Source organism: Pipra filicauda, unplaced genomic scaffold (assembly GCF_003945595.2).
Source record: "Pipra filicauda isolate LSUMZ 115617 unplaced genomic scaffold, ASM394559v2 scaffold130_size2058158_pilon, whole genome shotgun sequence".
NCBI lineage: Eukaryota > Metazoa > Chordata > Aves > Passeriformes > Pipridae > Pipra > Pipra filicauda.
This window is the reverse complement of record NW_024103774.1, coordinates 751441-771363: the sequence shown is the minus strand read 5'-3', so window position 1 is coordinate 771363 and position 19923 is coordinate 751441. Positions and strand designations below refer to the sequence as shown.

General features: G+C 37.9%; 1 protein-coding gene across 2 annotated transcripts in view; it reads right to left on the bottom strand.

Moving 5' to 3' along the window:
- COBL (cordon-bleu WH2 repeat protein) overlaps positions 1 to 19923 on the bottom strand; it is a 155924-nt gene that overhangs the window by 52722 nt on the left and 83279 nt on the right. The gene's annotated exons all lie outside the window — the stretch shown is intronic.

The window sequence follows — 19923 nt, the reverse complement described above, 5'->3', positions numbered from 1 at the left end:
CTTAGCTCTATTTCCTTTTTCTGGAAAAATAATAATAATAATAATACTAAAAACATGTAGAAAAATCTGTTGAAGTGTTATATTTGAAAGGTACTGACAACACCAGTCAGTACCAGGCTTAACTGAACCAGAGAGTAATGGGAGCTGCCCACACGACATGCTGTTGGCATTCCTCAGTCTTCACTTCTTTGACTTAATTGCTCTGTCTGTCCTGATATTCCTGAAGATCTATATACAGAATATAGATCTATATATACAGACTATCTGAATTACAGAATTGCCTGGTGGTTTTCTACTATTTCAAAGGCCTAAACAATAATAATCAGATTTCCTTTAATCCAGAGGATTAATGAACCCTTAAAATACAATTTTTGTGGAAGATTTCAATGAAAAAATAGTAGCTTCACCCTGTTTAAAGCTGTCATCAGAGTTCAGAGGAAAGGCAATCATTTATAGGTGTCTTTTCCTACACTGAGAAAAAATCTTAGAAGAAATTAATTTTCAAAGATTAGGACATGAATAGAGTCTCCCTTCCTCACTTAGTCTTCCTCTACACTCTAAAACAGAAACCTTCCAATCCCACCTTTCAGGATGATGTTTTAACCACCATGCCACATGACAACTGGACACTGTCCACCCCCTCTTGGTGAACCTGCATCCTCCTCACAGAGAAACTTGGTAGTAGCTGCACTGGACACAGAGCACATTAACCAGGATGAGCTGCATCTTTGTAGCACACTAAAAGTGAAGAGCACCTTCTTATGTTACCCGGAACAGATTTTCCCTGAACAGCTGTAGGTATCTGTGGTGTAGCTGGCATCCACACTTATTGGAGAAAGTCTGGATGACTGACAGACAGATCTAAACAGTTCTAACTGTGCCTTAATAGAAAACCCCTTAGTGGGTCTAGTCAATATGTGACTAGATGTTGGGAAAAAAAAGTGCATAGTTTGTGTTTCAAAATCCAAATCACTCTTCCCAATATTTTTGTAAACATTACATGAAACATTTGTCTTATGACAACAGATTTTTTTTTTCCTATTATCCCTATCATTTTGCCATAGAAAAGGAAAAATCTTGAAAACCTAAAAATTTTCCAGGCTCAGTATTTAACAAAATTCTCCTCAAAGCAATTTTCTTCTTGCTTAAACATAGCTACAGGTGATACACATATATCAGCAACAGGATTATGTCTGGAATAAGGATTGCTTTTAAGGGATGTCCCATGGATGTTGAGTATAGCATATGATATAAACTGTGTGAAGGAAGCTCATATACTCTCTTGCTTCTTTCTACTTTTTACGCAATGTTACACATCAGGATCTTTAATTGTTTTACAGAAGAACTGGCTAATGTGTATAGAAATGGTCTTATTCATGGAAACAGTGAATAACTGTAGAAATAATTTTTAGAAGTCAATAAAAAGGATTGGAAAAAGAACACATGGATTCAATCACTGGCATGCCCTCATTACAAACTGGTTTCCAGACATACACTCTGATTTAAGCAAGTCAGATTCTGATACACCTGCTGGTGATGATATCGTGTGCGGTCAGAATGCCTAATGAATTACAGGAATGTTTAAATGCAATCCACAGAAAAAAATCAGAGCTAACCTGTAACTGAACAAACAGCAGCATCACCCCAACCTATGTGTGGGACCATCACAAACTTCTTCCCTTCACAAAGGATTTGAAGGAATCTTGAAATAATTATGAGCCATTTTACAAGATGTTCTCAAAAAAAAGACACATGTTTTATTAATAAGATTTAAACTCCTGATACAGTCATAACTGCCCTGATCCTTTATAGCATTCTATGAAAGACAAGAGGTAGATTGGTATGTAAGGAAGATTTATGGGTTTAGATTTAAAGATATTTTCCTATGACATAATTTAAAGCTGTTGAGGAAAAAATATTTTGATCCAAAAGGAGTCGTTCTATGAAAATCAGAGAGATAAATCTTTCAGCTGCAGAATGGCAACATAAATCTTTCCACTAAACTTGATGATACAAAAGCTATTCTGCCGAGCTGATTCCGCATTTTCACAGGGCAACAGATGCTTCAACATGTCTAGCACTAGAAACCACAAGAAGTCCCAACTGAACATTAATGTGTCTTAAACAACATTTACTCATATGTCTAATATTCCCTGGACAGGTCATACATTATTAGGCTTTTCACTGGCATATATTGACAAAGGAAAATTCAGTGAGCTCTCCAAACTGGGTGTATGAGCAATCCATGAGGCTGACCACTGTAAGTTACACTGAATAAAATTGTCTATTCAGCACTGAACTTCTCTACCTTGTTTCCTTATTGAGTAGTGTCCCATTGATTAAAAAATGAATGTCCAATCCACACGTACATTACAAACTGCATTCAAAGACAGCAGTCCGATGTCTCCCAAAAACATGTTCTTATGGTACAGAAGGTATTTGTGTGGGTTACTTAAAATAGTTGCTAAGATCCCATGCAATGAAACAACACATTGCAAAAACAACATACACAGAGATACTAAAAAGTCTGGCACATGGGAACAATTTTAAAGAGGGTATTATCTGGAAAACTCGTCATTTTGATAAAATGCATAGAAATAACTACACTTTAGAAATTAGCAAGCAGTTTCTCTGCGTTGGTCATTTTAGTTCTGTACATCTTGATTTTTCAGTGTAGGATCTCACATGTCTGATAATAAAATGAATAATAAAATAATAATAGGCTTAGTTTTAAATAAACCATATGAATACGTATGCTAGGATAGCATGACTGGTATTTGGACTGACTAGACACAATAGCTTGTGTTACTCTGGACATGTCACTCTCCTGTGGAACAGATTTAGATGGGAGACTCCCAAGCTACTGCCAACGTGAGTTTGAGTCCACAGTAATAACAAGCAACTCTTCAAGTAAGATAACCACTTTTCAAACCCGACAACACCACTCTCTATTAGGGCACGCACTTCTGACTCTGAAATTCTGCACTGTGCTTCCTTGCACTGTGTTTGTCTCCCCTGACGGCTTCACCCCAGCCATACTCATGGCCTCAGCTTCTGAGTGGCTTTGCTGCTGGAAGCGTTCAGGTGCTAAGTGGGAAATCTGGCTTAGAACTAGAGTGCAAACTGCATCATTCTTCTGAAAATAACCTTACCATTAATATTTTAATCAGATATTACAAAATTTTGCATCATTAAGCCTATGCTGCTTAATTTCAGATTTTTTCTTATAGTTTTGGCGTTAAACAGGATATTTAACACAATTTAGTATTCATTATCAAAAATCAAGCTGTGACTGCAGAAACATCTGTCTTAATAAAAGACAAAAAGCTTAGCATTACTGGATTTTATGGAAATTGCTACATTCTTGAACTATTTTATTCATAAAATGAAGAAGACAAAAGCCAAGGATGTCCTTGAATACTTGGCTGATTGGTGACAAAAAGCTAAATTAGTTGACACAAGAAAGGCAGTACAAGGTGAAGGGGCAAGCTCATTTTTCCATCTGTTTTTATTGAACACACCCTTTCTGAAATGTCACGGTCAAGGGCAGTTAAAAATTTCATTCTAATCTTTAAACACTGTAGCTTGTCCAGTTAAATGTGTGAGACAGGAAACTATCCATAAACGAATTTGAGATGTTAAATTACCAAGATAGCTCTGATTTCCTTCTTTGCAAAATCTCATTTCTAGTTGCAGTATTATTTCCACTGACGGAAATCGCTCTACAACACCAAATATTTTCACATGCATTGAAACATGTAGACTACACAAGACTGCGGATGTTTGCTTTGGCAAAGAATTGAACTTCCTTCGTTTCTCTAGATACAATGTAATCCTCCTCATTTATGCCTTCATTAAGGGGGGGGACACCAACAAAAACTCTTCAAACACTTAAAAATTGTATTTTAAAACCACCACAAAGTGACCTGCTATTAAGATTAATTTCTCCTCTAGAGAGGAGAAAAATGGCAAAAACAACCACCAGATTTTAATTTCATATTTGTGCTTATCTTTTTAGTTAGAACTATATAATTAACAGAACAATGAACATTAATTAGACTGCAAAATACACAGTAGGACTGCAGTTCATATTTCTTCTGACAACTTTGTCCATGGGTTTGATATGATCAATGTCATCATCTTGAGTGACTGCCTTTGAACTGGACTAAGGATTTTATACATCACCTTTTCTTTCTCAGTCTCACACCCTGGATTATAAACTGGATGACTGGTTGGTCTGCTTGTCTGTCCTTAAAAATCACATAAATGTTATAAAGATTGGCAAAATTTATTTTGCATCTTTGTCCAATTTTCTGCCGAAGGGATGGTCAGTAGCCTAAAATCTGTGTAGGGATTTTTAGAAAGTGGAAGGCAATTCACACAAATGTATGACAACGAGCAAGGAGAATCCTACCCTTTCTATTGCCACTAAGGGACATACTTCCCTGGAGCTTAAGTTTCCCTCTAGACTTAAAATTTTGTTCTGTAGAGATAGCCAAGTTGAATTTCTAGTACTTAGTGCTAAATCCTAGGCAATCCTTAGCAGTCTTCTCCATTTTGAGAAAAACATACCTGACTTATTTCCAGTGTTCTACCCTGTTCTATCAGCCCTCTCCTTCTGCAGGCACGCAGAATGCCGGGGAAACATGGTATGGGTTATAAGTCAAGTGACAATTTCCAATTTCTTTCCAATTTCATGAAACCTATAGAATGGACCTTTAAAGATTACCTGGTCTGTGCCATTCCTTCCCACTACCCACTGTAAATGCCTAGTCAAGTCTAGTTCCTTCTAGTACTTATGAAGGGCAGCCAAAAGCCCCTACTTCCACAATCTTCTGACACCAAGAAAAAGGGAGAATAATAAGGTAGTACCACAGTGTCAATTAGACGTATTACTAGGACTGTAGCATAACATGTCTCTACATCAAGCTAACCCCCAGAAATATAAGATTTTTGTCATCCGAAATTACAAATAGACTCTGCTGTGAAGACTTGTTAGAGAAATGCACTATAGCACACTGCTTGCTATCCATGTGTAGTGGTTTGAACCTTGTTTTCCCCAGAGGCTAAGAGAAGTGGTAGACCCCAAGGGGTGGAAACCCCTGGAAGTTTTGAAGTTCTGCCCAATGGGCGCTCCTGCAGAAATGTAAACATATCACAACCAGACCGAAAAAGAAGAGTTGTAGTTGGTTGTTGTTGGAGAGGTGGCCATGTTGTAGAGCCACGAGGTAGGGGCTCTGAGCCCCTTGGGGCCTCTGGCCCCCTTCCCAGCCCCTGGCTGGGGGCTGCAGGGACCTGGAACAGCATAAAGCTGGGCTAGGTGCCTGTAGTATGCCGGGAGATGTTTTCTCCATGGGCACAGAGCAGCAGCCGACGCTGACCAGAGAAACAGTGGCAGAGAGCCAGAGATAAGAACCTGAACTGAAGAAGCAGCAGAAGCAACATGCAGCACTGCAGAGGAGACTCCTGGAAGGAGAGTCGAGGAAAGGAGAGCCAGCAGCTGAGAGCTACAGAGTTCTTGGGGGTAAGACTGATACCAGATCCCCAAAACTCCTTTGAGACCTCCTGGAAGGAGGAAGATGATGGACTCTTACTTGAAAGAGCCTTGAAGTGCGACATGCACTGTAGAAAGGAGCTAGAGAGCTCCGAGAGGAATGCAGGGGGAGTTGACCTTGGCTTTCCCCCCCCCTCGCACTGCTGCCACGGTGGCAGCCTGAGAGACAGGGCACAGAGGCCCTGCAAGAGATACCAGACCGTCACGAAGACCCCCCTGTGTCTTCGTGATATGACGTGGTGAAACGACCTTTGTCTGGGGTTACGAAGTCCACGGAAGACCCCTCGGTTGTGAGGCGATGGGGCCGGGGGAGCTTGAATACCTCCCTCGTGGACGCTGGCAGAAAGCCAGCTATCAGCTGCTGCATGAGATGAGAAGAAACCTGCTGCCTCAGAAGATGCTGCTGTTCAGAGACTGGAAGGGATCTGTCCTTCTTTCCCTCCTGGACTTTTATTTGGAGGGGAGAAGAGATCTGATCCATTGTAAATACTATATATCATGGTAGAGATAGTTATGATCATGTGTATAATGTGATGTTATATTTATTTGTACAGTCATTGTAATATATTCCCTTTTCCCCACTTTGAGTCTGGTGTGTTTTGTCTGGAAAAACCTCTCTCACATTAGGTTGAGATGTGGGAGGGGGGATGGAGCTAAGGAATTAGATTTTGGGACTATCTCAAACCATGACACCATGCCTGGAAGTGCCACCAACACAGAGTTGAACAGGGCTCAGGGGTTGTCTATGGGGTGTCAGGGTTTGAGAAATGATATTCTCATTAAGATGGGCACACTGCAAACAAAATGACACACCTATTTCTCACAGTGACCTACATCATCTATCCTTTAAAAACTTAAGTGGCATGCCATCACAGGAACTGGATTTACATTCTGCTTTCCCTATTTCCATTACTTTTGGGCTACAACTGTGAATATAACCCAAAAAAACCCGTGGAGTACTGTGTCCAGTTCTGGGCTCCTCAGTACAAGAAAGACAAGGAGTTACTGGAGACGGTCCAGGGAAGGGTCACAAAGATGATTATGGGCCTGTAGCATCTCCTTTATGAGGAGAGACTGCAGAAGCTGGGTCTGTTTAGTCTAGAGAAGAGGAGACTGAGAGAAGATCTCATCAATGCATATAAATATCTCAAAGGTGGGTGCCAAGAGGATGGTGTCAGAGACTTTTCAGTGGTGCCCAGAGTGGTGCAGAATGAGGAACAATGGCCATAAACTAAAACACAAGAAGTTTCACCTCAACATGAGGAAGAACTGCTTTATGTTGAGGGTGGCAGAGGACTGGAACAGGCTGCCCAGAGAGGTCGTGGAGTCTCCCTTTCTGGAGACATTCAAAACCCACCTGGATGCATTCCTGTGTAACTTGCTCTAGGAGACCCTGCCTTGCAGGTGGGTTTGACTAGATGATCTCCAGAGGTCCCTTCTAACTCTAACAATTCTGTGAAAAATAGCTTGAAGTAGCAGAGAACAGTTTTTACTAGATTATACTTGTGATGTTTCCCCTTGTTTTCTTATTTGGCTAAACAGTAACTAGAATGGTATTCTATTAAGCCATAAAATTAAACCTGATTTACACAGCACACATTACTTAGTTAATTTTTCTATTCTGTAATTTCTTTACCTTTTTAATTTAGGATCTAAGTAAGGTGGAGTTAGAAGCAAAATCTGAAAAGCGATGCAAAGCCAGTTTCTAAATTAAGCATGATGTTAGGGTCATTTTTCATCGCTTACTGAATGCCAGTTCTTTAGAAGTCTTGCTGCTCAAAATGATCTTTGTCCATTAACTTCCCCTAAATACTGTGCCCAACAAAGCCTCATAATTACTAGACACATACTTTCTCTTTAATGAGAGTTAAAGCTTATGATGACATCAGCCTGTCCTATTTGTCTGAGACTTGCAAGCCAGATGAAGTTTACTTACTAAATGTTGCAACCCTGCCAAAATTCAGGGCTGCATAGAACAGTATGTTCCGGCCATAATGTCTTGCCAGTTTTCAATGAAGTGCTTGACAGAGACCACATGTGGAGGTCAAGTGATATTATCATGATCTCACCAGATGGTAAGTTGTGGTATTATTCCCAAGGCAGGTAGTATAGTCTGTTCAGAAACAGTTGGCAGGTGAACCATGAACTCACAGCCAGAAGCAACTGGATTACTGCAAAAGATCAAGAGCGCTATTGATGCTGGCAGAAGGACTATTCCAAGGATTTTTCTTGCACATAATTCAAGGACTCAACTCTCCAGACATATGTTTTCCTGCAAAGAAACCAGAAATCTTCCTGCCAAACAAATTTTCTATTCTTGCATGATTATTATGTGATGTATGTTAAATTGTAATATAAAGACACTGCAAGCTCACCTTGCTTGTGTTCTTGTATACATATTAAGCATCATCAGGTCATTCTGATGTTAATTCAGAGGTTGTATCTACACAGGTTAGAGTGCAGGACTGGACTACTTTTCAGAAAACAACAAGAAAGTAGACCACGGAGGAATCTTACAAAATTTTGTAATTACGTTTTCCACTCCTCTAAAGCAACAGCCTGTCCAAGTCAAAATGTGAAACACTCAGCGCTTCACCGAGTCCAGCCTTCAGTTCAAGTAGGTAAGCAATATAAATCACCACTAAACTGACATTGCTACCATTTCCTAGACAAAGTTTCAGAAAAACTATTTCTAAAACTGCAATAAAGCCATCAGTGGATTCCTCTTACATTGTAGCAGGGTTTTTTTCATAGGTTAAAAAACCAATACTCTTATTTCATAAAAAGACATAATTTTAAAGCAGACTTCAAAATTTTAAGTTCCTCTGGTGCAAAACATATTAACTGACTGTGAACATGATCTGAGTAAAGAGAGATTCTCAAAGGTCCACTGTAAAATGAGTCTTACCTCCCCTTGCACTTCTGAGAGGCTGCAGCTTCTGGCTAATATGAAAACTTCCACTGAAATTCTACACTAACATCCTAGTTCACACTGGTCAAACTTCAGGAAAAATTATAATCAACTGCAGGTAATTACTTCTTGTCTGAGAAAGCTGATTCCTTTTAATTAATTCATCACATTGGGACACCTTACTCTACTTAAAATTACAGGACGCGTTCGAAAAAAAGAAGGGACACTAAAGCTGCTGGAAAATAAGTTGGCTGCCTAAAAAAAATCTGTTACCTAAAATTACTATAATGCTTTCTGCATGTTTTAAGCTGAGACACGTGCTGCTAGTAAATAAATGTGCAGCAACACAAAGTTGAGCATTAGGAGCAGTATAGAGGATGGGTGGCAATTTGGACTGAAACAATGGAATTCTTTAGATGCATAGAGAAGAAAATTCTGTAATATAATATTAAAATATAACATATCCTTAACTGATACTCTTTGAAGATGTTGAGAAAGTAGTTTCTACACTGCATGCATCATCTAGCTGTAGTCTTTAATAACCACTTTAAAAGAATTAATGTGTTTAAGTGTACATACACCAGAACTAATTTTTGGAACTGTTTCTCTCATAAAAGAAGCACAAATTACTCCCTTTCTCTAGCAGCTTTTTTTAGCCTTCCTAAATCTGATGCCTTACATGACAGCAAGATAAGCCTTCAGCCATCACTGCACTTTACTCTTTTCTTTTAATTTGGGCCTGCATCATTTATCCAAACCAGAGTGCAGCTGTTAGCTAAATTAAACATCCAAACTGCACAGCAAACATTATCTGATGTGCTGTCAGCTACTTTCATGTTTGCCATCTGAGCATTGTTTTGTCAGACGTGAACAAGTATGAATACTTCTCATTCAGCTAACTCAATGCCATATTTAAAGCTCTTCAGGAAAAAATTAACAAATGGCCTTCAAATTGGAAATTCAGGCAATTAAGTGAAAGTCTTTAAGAAAAGCTCCACTTTTATGCATATTTAAGAAATATTTCCCGATCCTTTGAGCAAAAGTGGATAGATGCAGGGAAGTAGCACACCTGAAGAGATCTATTCAACTTGTGATTTCCTGAAAGGTAGAAATATCATCATTTGTTATGTAAAACAACAGCCCCACCATTGCACAAGACAGAAGTGTCCCAACCGTGCCTTCCTCAGAGGACCTGAAATCCAGAGAATATATCTGGCATGCATCTGGATCTGATACTGAGTTCAAATGCAAAGGGATCAAGTTTTTCATGCTGCTTTTATTTTGTCAGTGAAAGGCACATATTCAGTAGAGTGCACTGGACATCACCCATAAAGCTCCCAGCCACCAGCAATATGAGCTGCATAAGTGCATCTCAATATTCTGAGATGCAGCCCAGGGGGGGCTGCAAATATGACCCTCAGAGTCCCGTGGGGCTCTTTGATACTGCAGTTACACTACTAAGTTGTAAAATCTATACCAGGCAAATTGCTTGAGGGTTCATGGTGCAAAATTCTTATTGGTCATAGGATTTACTGGCAATACTTACAGCTTCATTCTGCAAATGCAGTTTTGCACTCAGGAGCACTAAACAAAGAGATTGATGATTGGGAATAGCAATCAAAGACAGCTGTTTCTGCTTTTAAATGAGAGACATGTTTGCCTGGTCATCAAATTACCACTGATAAGAAGACCTAGTGAAGTCATTGTGAATGATGCGAATTACTTTTCTGGAGTGATATCAAATCATATGAGACAATTATTTGGGCACACCCTCTTGGATATTCTCCAGAAACTGCTGCATGGGTTAGATCAAGGGTTCTGCTCAGGCTTCTGTATCAGACTGTGGCAAACAGAGAACAGCAGAAGAAAAGTATGTTCAATACTACCTTCCCACAAAAACTTTTGCAGCCACCAATCATCTTCATGTCAGAGATTTCCCGGTGTGGTTTATTTTTAAAAATTCACAATGGAATTGTCATCCTTGCAGCATTTGTTCAGTCTCCTCTTAAGCCTATACAAACTTTTAGCATCCACATCAACCCTGGTGGACTGCTTGCATGAAGAAAAACACACTTTGGCTTTGGGGGTTTGCCCATTTCCTACTAGCTTCAAATGCTCTGGTAATGGTTGGCTGAACAGTCAAATCCCCTATCATAGTCTTCAGTCACTTTTTTCAAGATGAAGAATCATGGTTTATTGAAGTTTCACTGTTGTCCCTGTACTAAACTACTCCACGCCTTTCATTACCCTTGATGTCCTTCCATGAGTCTTGTCCTAATCTGTAATACCCTTCTGGAACAAGGGGAACACTGTTGTAGTATTTAAGACAGCACAATAAAGTTCACATACAATGGTGTAATAAATGTATCTTTTTACCCTCTTTTCCTCTCTTCAAAAATGCTCTGAATACGATTTGCTTTTTTGATTGCCATTGAGCTTTGAGCTGATTTTTTTCAAATAAATACGTTTTCTGATTCTAAGATCTTCCTAACTGCTTATTGCCAACTGAGAGATCAACATTTTGCAAGGTATTTCAGGAAATCCAGAGTGCCTTTTCTCATGTATACTACTTTACACTTCCCTACATGGAATTTAACTGCTTTCACCTGCAAGTGCTGCCAGCACTCAATCTCATAAGGTCTTTCAACAGTTGCTCTTCATAATCAGCATCGGTCCTTACTAGCTGGATAACTTAAGTAGGAGCAATAAACTTTGTCACTTTACCATTTTTATTCCCAAGTCACTTAATACGATGAACGTTGGTCCTCAAATACTCCAAAGCTGCTGCAACGTTCCGCCACTAGATGAGAGGATCATTTACTCCTAATCCGCAATTCCTTTTTTCTTTACTTTACTGCCAGTTATTTAAGAGTAAGATGACCTTCCTCATTATGGAATGGAGACTAATTTTCCTCAATAAATTCCTCATGAGGGAACTTGGAAGCTTTGTGGAAACCCAGACAGATTGTATCAACCAGATCACACATATCTATCTGTTTGCTGAATGCATCAAGAGCACTTTAAGTGAGTTGTAAAGCAGGATTTCTGCTTTACTAAAGCTACATTTATTCTATTCATTATCTTTACAAAGATACCAAGTAGCTAATTTCTCTATTATAAAATTCTATATTATATTTCTAGTAAATTGTCCAATATAGAAGCCACGTGAGGAGGCTTATATTTATTTTAATTTTCCTTATACTTTGCAAACACCAACTCTACCTTTCAACTTTTTTCTCTGAATTTCTTCATGAAAACCCAGAATGTGACATCAGTAGCATTTAGCTATACTATTCAGGAATTTTTTTCCCTATTTCTTTGCTCCACATAGTAGAAAGAAACTTAATACAGATACAGTTGATACAGTTATTTTATACAATCTTTTCTATTTCAGATAGCATTGCAGTCTCCAGTGCATCATCTTGAGAATACTTTGCACAACTGCTGCTCAGACAAAGGAACTAGAGCGTGCTCCTTAGACACAGGAACTAAAGTGCATTCCTTAACTATGTTGTTATACAAGCTTGATGTTCATTATCTGCCTATGTCAACAACCTTAACCTGTGAAAAATGTAAAGCAAAGTTGAACTGTTTTACCATCCTAGGAGAATAGCAGAAAACCCCCTGGCCAAAGAGTAAGACAAAATACATTATTTCTATATGTTTTTATGAGCAAAGGAAAAAGATGCCATCGTACTCATAAACTCTCAACACGTATAGAAATGCATAAATTAAATAATAGGCTTCTAAACAAAATTTCAGATAGAATGACTGGAATAAAAGCACCAAAAAGAGATAGGAGCTAAAAGCCTAATGGAAAGTTTTGTAATTACCATGCAGTATTTACAGCCAAATACATCCAAAATAAGCAATTGCTAAATGAATTTGATGTGAAATACAGAGAAATAAATGTAATCTCCATTTTTAATCGGTTTATCAGTAAATATCTATTAATCTGTATCAACATAGAGATAGACACAGATACTCTTTGACCTTATTAAAATACTGCCTCTTATTGTGCAGAAAGGCCCCAACCTCCTAATCTGGCATTATACAGCAGTAAATGTGCACTCCAGCATCTAATATCCAAACTCTAATACAAAAAACTATGTTCCTTCTTTAAGGCTTACGTAACTTAGGCACTTGAATAGTGTCCTAAACAAAGAGCATCTTTAATAAAGATTCAATATCCTTGCCCTCACCACAAAAATGTCATCGAGAGATATCCCATAGTGCCTGAGGATTCTAACAAGTCTGCCACAAACACTGGAGAACATAGCTAACACTCATGGCATCCTTAGTTAATGAACAAAGGCAAAGAAACTTTTAAAAATAACATGCACCATTCACATTTTCAGGCCTTTGTGCACAAAAAGAAAATTGAATCAGAAAAAATAAAAAGACATACAAACCTAGTCATTAATTAACTTCTAATCAACATTTTAAACAAATTAAAAAGTCAGTCAAATGTTCTCCCGTCTCCTTTGGAACAAATCCTCCTTCATATCCTTAGCAAACTTACAAAACCCTGAGAAGTGACCTAGAAGATGGAGTATTTTGTAAAAGTAAAAGACATATTTTGAAAAATATCTTTTTCCTACGACAGAAACTGATTCATTGCATCCTTCCTCAGAATGTGAAAAAAAGTATCTGTTACTCTCAAAGCAGACTTCTGGATGCTCCACAGAAAAAAACCAAACCAAAACAAAGCAAAACAAAAATACATTCACAGAACACTTAAGAGAGAAAGGAAATGTGTCATAAGAAAAAGGTTGAGAAGACCTCACCCAGAAGACCTCTTAGTCAAAAGAAACCTCCCTTCCTTTCTGAAAGATGATAAAAAAAACATGCATTCATATCTTGTTGACTTTAGTAGACATTTCTGGCTTAGGTGTAACCTATGAAAGGGAGATAACTAATCTGAGTCCATCCACCCTTTTGCTGAATTCTGGGTTTCTTATTAAAACAGAATACAACTGTCAGATGTCCCCCATGAACTGCTCATTACCTTTCACCTTACACAATAGTACAGAAATAAAGTACAAGGTAGAAGGGAAGAAAATACCTACAGCATAAACCTATCCTGTCTCAGTACAAAAACCAAGCAAACCCCTCCTCCAAGTATGACTACAATAATTTCTACAACAACTAGGATCAACCAACTAGGTAAATCTAAACTAATTGGAAACTTTTGCTCTTGGGATACAGGACTCTGGTCAGAGGGAAATTATGACAATAATAAACTACAGTAGATGCACAAAGGAAGAGGTAGAAGACATTAAGCTGGTGACAGTACACTCTTTCTAGAGGTAATGTTAATTAAGTGGGTTTTAGACACCTGCCTACAATATATCTCAGTTCTGTAAGAAGTTGTGGTAGATGTTCTCATTCAGCTGTTATTCTTCCGCCCCTCGACTTCCATACAATTGCAGTTCCTGCTGGTATCATGCCTCTTCCATAAAATGACCATTTTCATAGTCCAAGAAAATATGTGAGAAAAAAAGGCTGTCATCAGGTTCTTTTTTCCTAACCACTTGGTTGTTTCTCAGAAGGAAAGACTACTGTAGGAGTATTATTATTTGACATACCAGATTTATTTGAAATACTCTGGACAAAGCAGATTCAGGACTCACAAGGCACACAGACAGAGAGCTCTATTGATGACATCCTTACTGACATAGATGTACATACCAAAAACTTACTCTACGCTGTTCCTACAGGATCTGTATTCATCACTTTAGGGCTTAATTTGCAGTAAAATAATTAATTTTGAAAACCTGTGGAGAACAGTAGAAAAATGTGATTTCATACCGATCAACATTATCCTTGCAGCCAGCTAACCACAAATCTGTGGCCTTCAATTAAAAGAAGTAAGGAGGAAGAGTGGTTATCACTTTGTGCAAACATGCATAAAAGATAACTGTGCAAAAAACCCTGCTGTGCTGGGGGGACATTAGTGGAAGAAATGTTTGCTTTGCTCAAATTTTTATACTAACAATCTCAATTTAAACTCCTTTTGCAACAGAAGGTGGCACAGTGAAAAATAATATGATATTAAAATCACAGTGGCCAGCATTGAGTTGCTGAGCAACCAAACGTAGCTTCTGACATCTTAAAAGTTCAGAAAACATCAAGCTCCAAACTCAGCTTCCTAATTATGGACAGCTGAGCTAACCATTTCTAAAAATTCTGGCCACCGCTTTAAAATACTTCTTACTTCTAAAGAAGATAATGAGTCACAGTTCCAAGTGGTTTCCAAGTCCATGCCTGTAGCATACACACACAGACACGGGAAATTTGAGAACTGCAAATTCAGAGACTGATTCTGAAAATTTGGATGAGTCTATGGTTTAATAATTCTTTGAACAAATTTAGCATGTTAATTATTATTTCAACATAAAATTATTAATAAATGTATTTCCTTCACCACCTGTCCTTTACTTTTACTACTTGAACATTATTCTATGGTTCTTGCCAGCAAAATGAATTCCAGGTATGTTTTCACTACATGCTGTGCTCACTTGCAATATCATTTAAAGTATTTCAGGGTTGCCTGCCGATGGGCACAAATCCAATGGCTTCCAAAAGGACATTTCACTAGAGTATTTTTCCTTCTTTTGACACACTTGTTAATATGCTCAATCAAATAAGAGGGACATAAGCTTTCAGTCCCTGTTACACATTCTATTTATATTGGTTTATGTATAAAATGACAGTGAATAGACACAAATTCTGCTGTGAAAAAGGCAACCCTACCAAAGGCAAGACGCCTAACCCAGGGTCCTGATAGCTCTGCAGCACTCCTATCAACGATTGCCAGCAGAATCATAACTCTTTCAAGTGCAATACGCAGTAGAACCAGAGAACACACATTGCAGGAGGCTGCTATGTCCAACAGGAGTACAGAAACACTTGAAAAAGAAAGAAAAAAAAAAAGAAAAAAGCCACCCTATGTAGTGGTCAGTATAGGAAATCATCAAGATGGCAAAACTATAGCAATTACTGAAAATATCTTCTATGTAAGCAAGAAATTTGGCAAATTTTTAGTGTATCTTATTTTCTCCAAGAAAAATAGGAAAGTCTCATTTACATTTGTTCACATTAAAATGATTCTCTTAAAGGTAAATTTGCCATTTAGGCATAAAATTGGTTTATTTTAACGGCAGACGACGAGAAAGAAAACTGCCAGCAATGATCTGAGTAAGCTCTCTTTGGTTGCAATATTCCTTTTTATTCATGTGAGTAAGGCTCTTCAATGAATAAGTTACAAGTGGTGAAAAAACATTAGCCTTGGTAAAAAACTGGGTGCAAGTATCCTGCTCTAAATTTATGGCCTTGACCAAGAATTCAAAGTCAATAACCATCCTCAGCAACCCAAGCTTGAAATCTAAATGGAGAGGAGAGAGGAACATAAGAAGCAGGGTAAAATCCACAGTATGTTACGTACATTAGTTTGTCTATAGCAACATACAGGAAACTATATAAACATGGAAATAAATCTGAAAATTGTGTTGGTTTATAATGCAATCTTCTAGAAGTGTGAGTCCAGTTCTTCACCTGCACTAAAAACAATACATAATATATAATATACATAATATATAAGCCCACTGTCTTGCCACAGAACAACTAAGATTAAAGCCTGTGAAACAAATGTTAGAATATTGTATCTGATATATTGTCCTATTCTTCTATTAGTACAGGAATTTGACTGGCTAGTAACAAATCCCAGATACCTCTGTTTGTTACATCTACGTATTGTGAGACAGCGCTTCTGTTCTGAAAATCACAGCGGCTGAAATAGCACACAGTTCATTTACCACAGTCTACAAGTTGCACTTCAGACTTTTGAAGTTGACATCAGAGCTAGTTAACTCATGAAGGCACTGAAGAACCCTCATCTACCTCTATGTTGTCTCCAAAAAGCCTCATGATCTTTTTCTCAATAAACCACTCCTTTTCATAGAAAAGGCTCTTGAAAACGTCCCTGGGGCTGTCTTTATCATCCCCCTCGCTCCAACTTCTGTATTTCCCCATACATATTAAAAAAAATGAAAAAGTAATTATTCCCATAAACTGATTTGCAGCTTTCAAGAGACTCTAATACTCAATTTGACAGTTCTTCCAGGTTCTTCCAAAAGCGTAGTTTTTTCCAAGAAAAACAAACTTCTGTTTCTTTTAAAGAAAAGTGACTGAATAATTCTCTAATGTGTAATCTTGTCAGATTTCACGCGTGGTTTTCCTCTCTGTACTCTATCTACAATGTCATACTCATACATGTCTTCTCTTATATTTTGTCTATATGGTGCATGCTTTTTGGTGGGAGGTAGAGGAATCAGTTTACACTATGCCCACCCTAAGGTGGCCCCAACTCTTCTAGCACATCATCTAGAGCGCTGTGACAGACAACAGAGACTGTCTGCAAAGGGTGTTCAGTTTTAGCTCATGCCTACACTGTTCTGATCTACTCTTTGGATAGTGTGTGCTCCATGTTGCAACTTAAGAAAGGAGGGGACCTCCTTGCTTCTTAAGCATCAAACCTCCTGGATTACATATTGAAATTGTTACATACCCTGGGTCTTTTGAAGAATATTTTTTTCAGGTGACTTCTCATTATTCTAAATAGTGTCACTTGGAAAATGTTTTAAAAAAACCAGGGGGAAGTCTCCAGGGAAGAAATCTGTAGACTCTTCTTTGACTCCGAATTCTTTTGCAAGCTATTTAGTGCATGTTCAGCACACTCTGGATAGACATGAATATTTTCTAGAGGAGATTTAAAACAGTTACAGAGGGAATACGACCTTCAAATAGACACGGAAAACTAATGTTGCTGCAATAAAAAGTAAGTTTATGCAGAGGCCTTATCCACAAGGAGATAAATTATTTTAAGCCCCACAGGAACAAAAGCTGCAATAAGGTAAAATTATATTGCAGTAAGTCACTCATCCAGGAAAGTGAGTGGAGAGAATCTAAATGTACAGCATGAATTAAAACACCCTTGTCTTCATACACATGGGAATTTCTGATTGTAACCACTAGGCAGGGAGATGAGATATACATTCCTAAAGAATCATCTGTGCTTGGATGGCCTGGAACATAACAATGTGTTAAAAATAATGGGCTTATTGGTTTGGAAAGTCAAACTACAGGTATTAGTAAACAGCTGCAGTATTTGATTTCCTACACAATTTTATGAAACCCGAGAGCTAAAAAAGAAAAAAACCTTCTGAAAGTTCAGAATACCATCTTTTTCTTTTTCTATTAATGTGCTAGCTTCACTGGAAACAAACATGTTCCCCTTTTGCAGGACCTTCCTGTTAGTAACAGTTGCACAGAAATAAAGTTTTCTAAACAAACATCTTATCTTTTTATGGAAGGAAGTCCATTAATAAGGAATTGACGTCCTTCCCTGAAAAAAAAATCAGTGCTAATTCTTTCCCATAAACTGAAGAAATAAACTTACACCCTGAGATTTTTTACTCTATTTTCACAGTAAACTGGCTAGTTTGCACGTAGATAAAATGGAACTGTTTGGGTTTTCTTATAAACAATATCTCTGTTGCTACCTTGCCCCATAATATTGAACAATTAATCTTTTCCCTCAGTTTCTGATTGCTTCATGAAACTTGTGCTTTATTTCAGTTGTACTCCATGCATTGTTAAAACTACATGGTATCCTGTAAGCAACTTTCAGCCTGGGAACTTCAGAAACACACTATAACTCTCTAATATTTTGACCTATGCCATCATTTTCAGAAAGACGTCCTTTACCCAACAAATGCAGCCAAACACACTCTAGCACCTGTACTCATAATCTACTGTGCTTTTTGTTGGCTTTGTCAGTTACACAGGACATTACTTTTGCTCAAAATGAACTTCATTATGGAAAATCCTCTGACACAACTTTCATTGTTTCCCTTCTTCAAAAGAGCTTTTCCTTCAGACTAAGAGAATTTGAAGTTGACGCTGTACTGTATGCTACTTGCGATAAATAAAACACATACTTTTCTTCCAACGGCTTCAGAAAACCAGTAGTTTAACCTATTTGCAACAATGCTGAAAATAGAAATGTTAACATGTTTAAAGAGGGGTTATATTTTCAGCATTATTGTGCGTCATAATTTAAAATCTCAATGCCACACTTCAGAGAGATCAGTTAAAGAGAATGGCAGAATAATGTAGTCTGTGATTATCATAGTTGTACAAATTTAGGAGTTATAATGCCACAGTATTTTTGTACAAAAAGGTCTATATATCTCAAACACTTTAAATTTTGACTCTGATGGACGCAAGAAACCTCATAAAATATTCACAGTAGGAATTTGAAAAGGAAATTTTGAGGAAAAAAGTGCACCAAATGTTGCAAGAACATTGTTATTTCTCTTCAGCTGTATGTTATTTCTCTTCAGTCTGTAAATGAGTTCTATTTCAAAGGCACCTATTCCAGTTTTGAAAGATGAAACACTGCTCTGTTCCAGCAATCACACTTAGATATCATAAGAATGTGAAAATAAAAATCCACAGTCCTTCACTAAGAGTGTGCATCAAGTTTACTTACACAATACTTCACTAGAGTAGGCATTTAACGTATGTCTTAATGTAGATAAATAAAAAAGTTGCAGGCAGTGACACTGAGCACTAGACTTTTCCTCCTCTATAGTGAACTAAAAGATTCCTTCCTGACTCCATTTTGCACTAAGATAGTTTGCTTTCCAAAGATCAGTCCACCACAGAGGTGACAAGCCCTAAGCAGGTAAGAGTCAGTCCACATTACACAGCTTTGATGGTATTGGTTCCTTGCATTCTTATGTGGCATCCATATATACCTTTACACACTGATTTTTACAGTTTACATTTGTTGCTGGTGGAATCAGACTTAACGTGCTTGCACATGTTTAGTAACATACATACCTGAGTGTCACTATAAAAGCAAGAGCAATTTCATTTTCCCTTAGCTCTATTCTTTTCAAAGACTTAGGTCCTCAGAAAGGTTTCCCCCCATTTTTGTTTCATTCTCAGTAACTGTACTGCAGAACAGTGACCTTTTATAAAAGCAAAACCAGAGCACTGCTTTAAAAGGTCACATAGCGCAACTCAGAAAACAGAGCAGATACTCTGGTATCCCATGATAGCACCGGCACAGGGACACAGGCGATAGCCTGACAAGTATCTGGACAAAGCAGCATGCTGAAGGTTTTTGTCACTCAGTAGAACTGTCACCCATTCTCCAGGAATGCCCTTGTCAATAAGGATACTTAGTCACCTTATACAGTTTCCAGCTTTTCTGCCTTACTTTTTCTTCACCCTCTTTCTTTTAGTTAATGCCTCACAAAACGTTTCTGACTCAGAAGGATTCTTGATGTGGGAAAAAACTTGGGGCAGTCTCAATAATGCTCAGTAAATACGTACAAAACTCCAAGATTTTTGATGATTTTATTTTGTAAGATCAAATTTTGGTCAG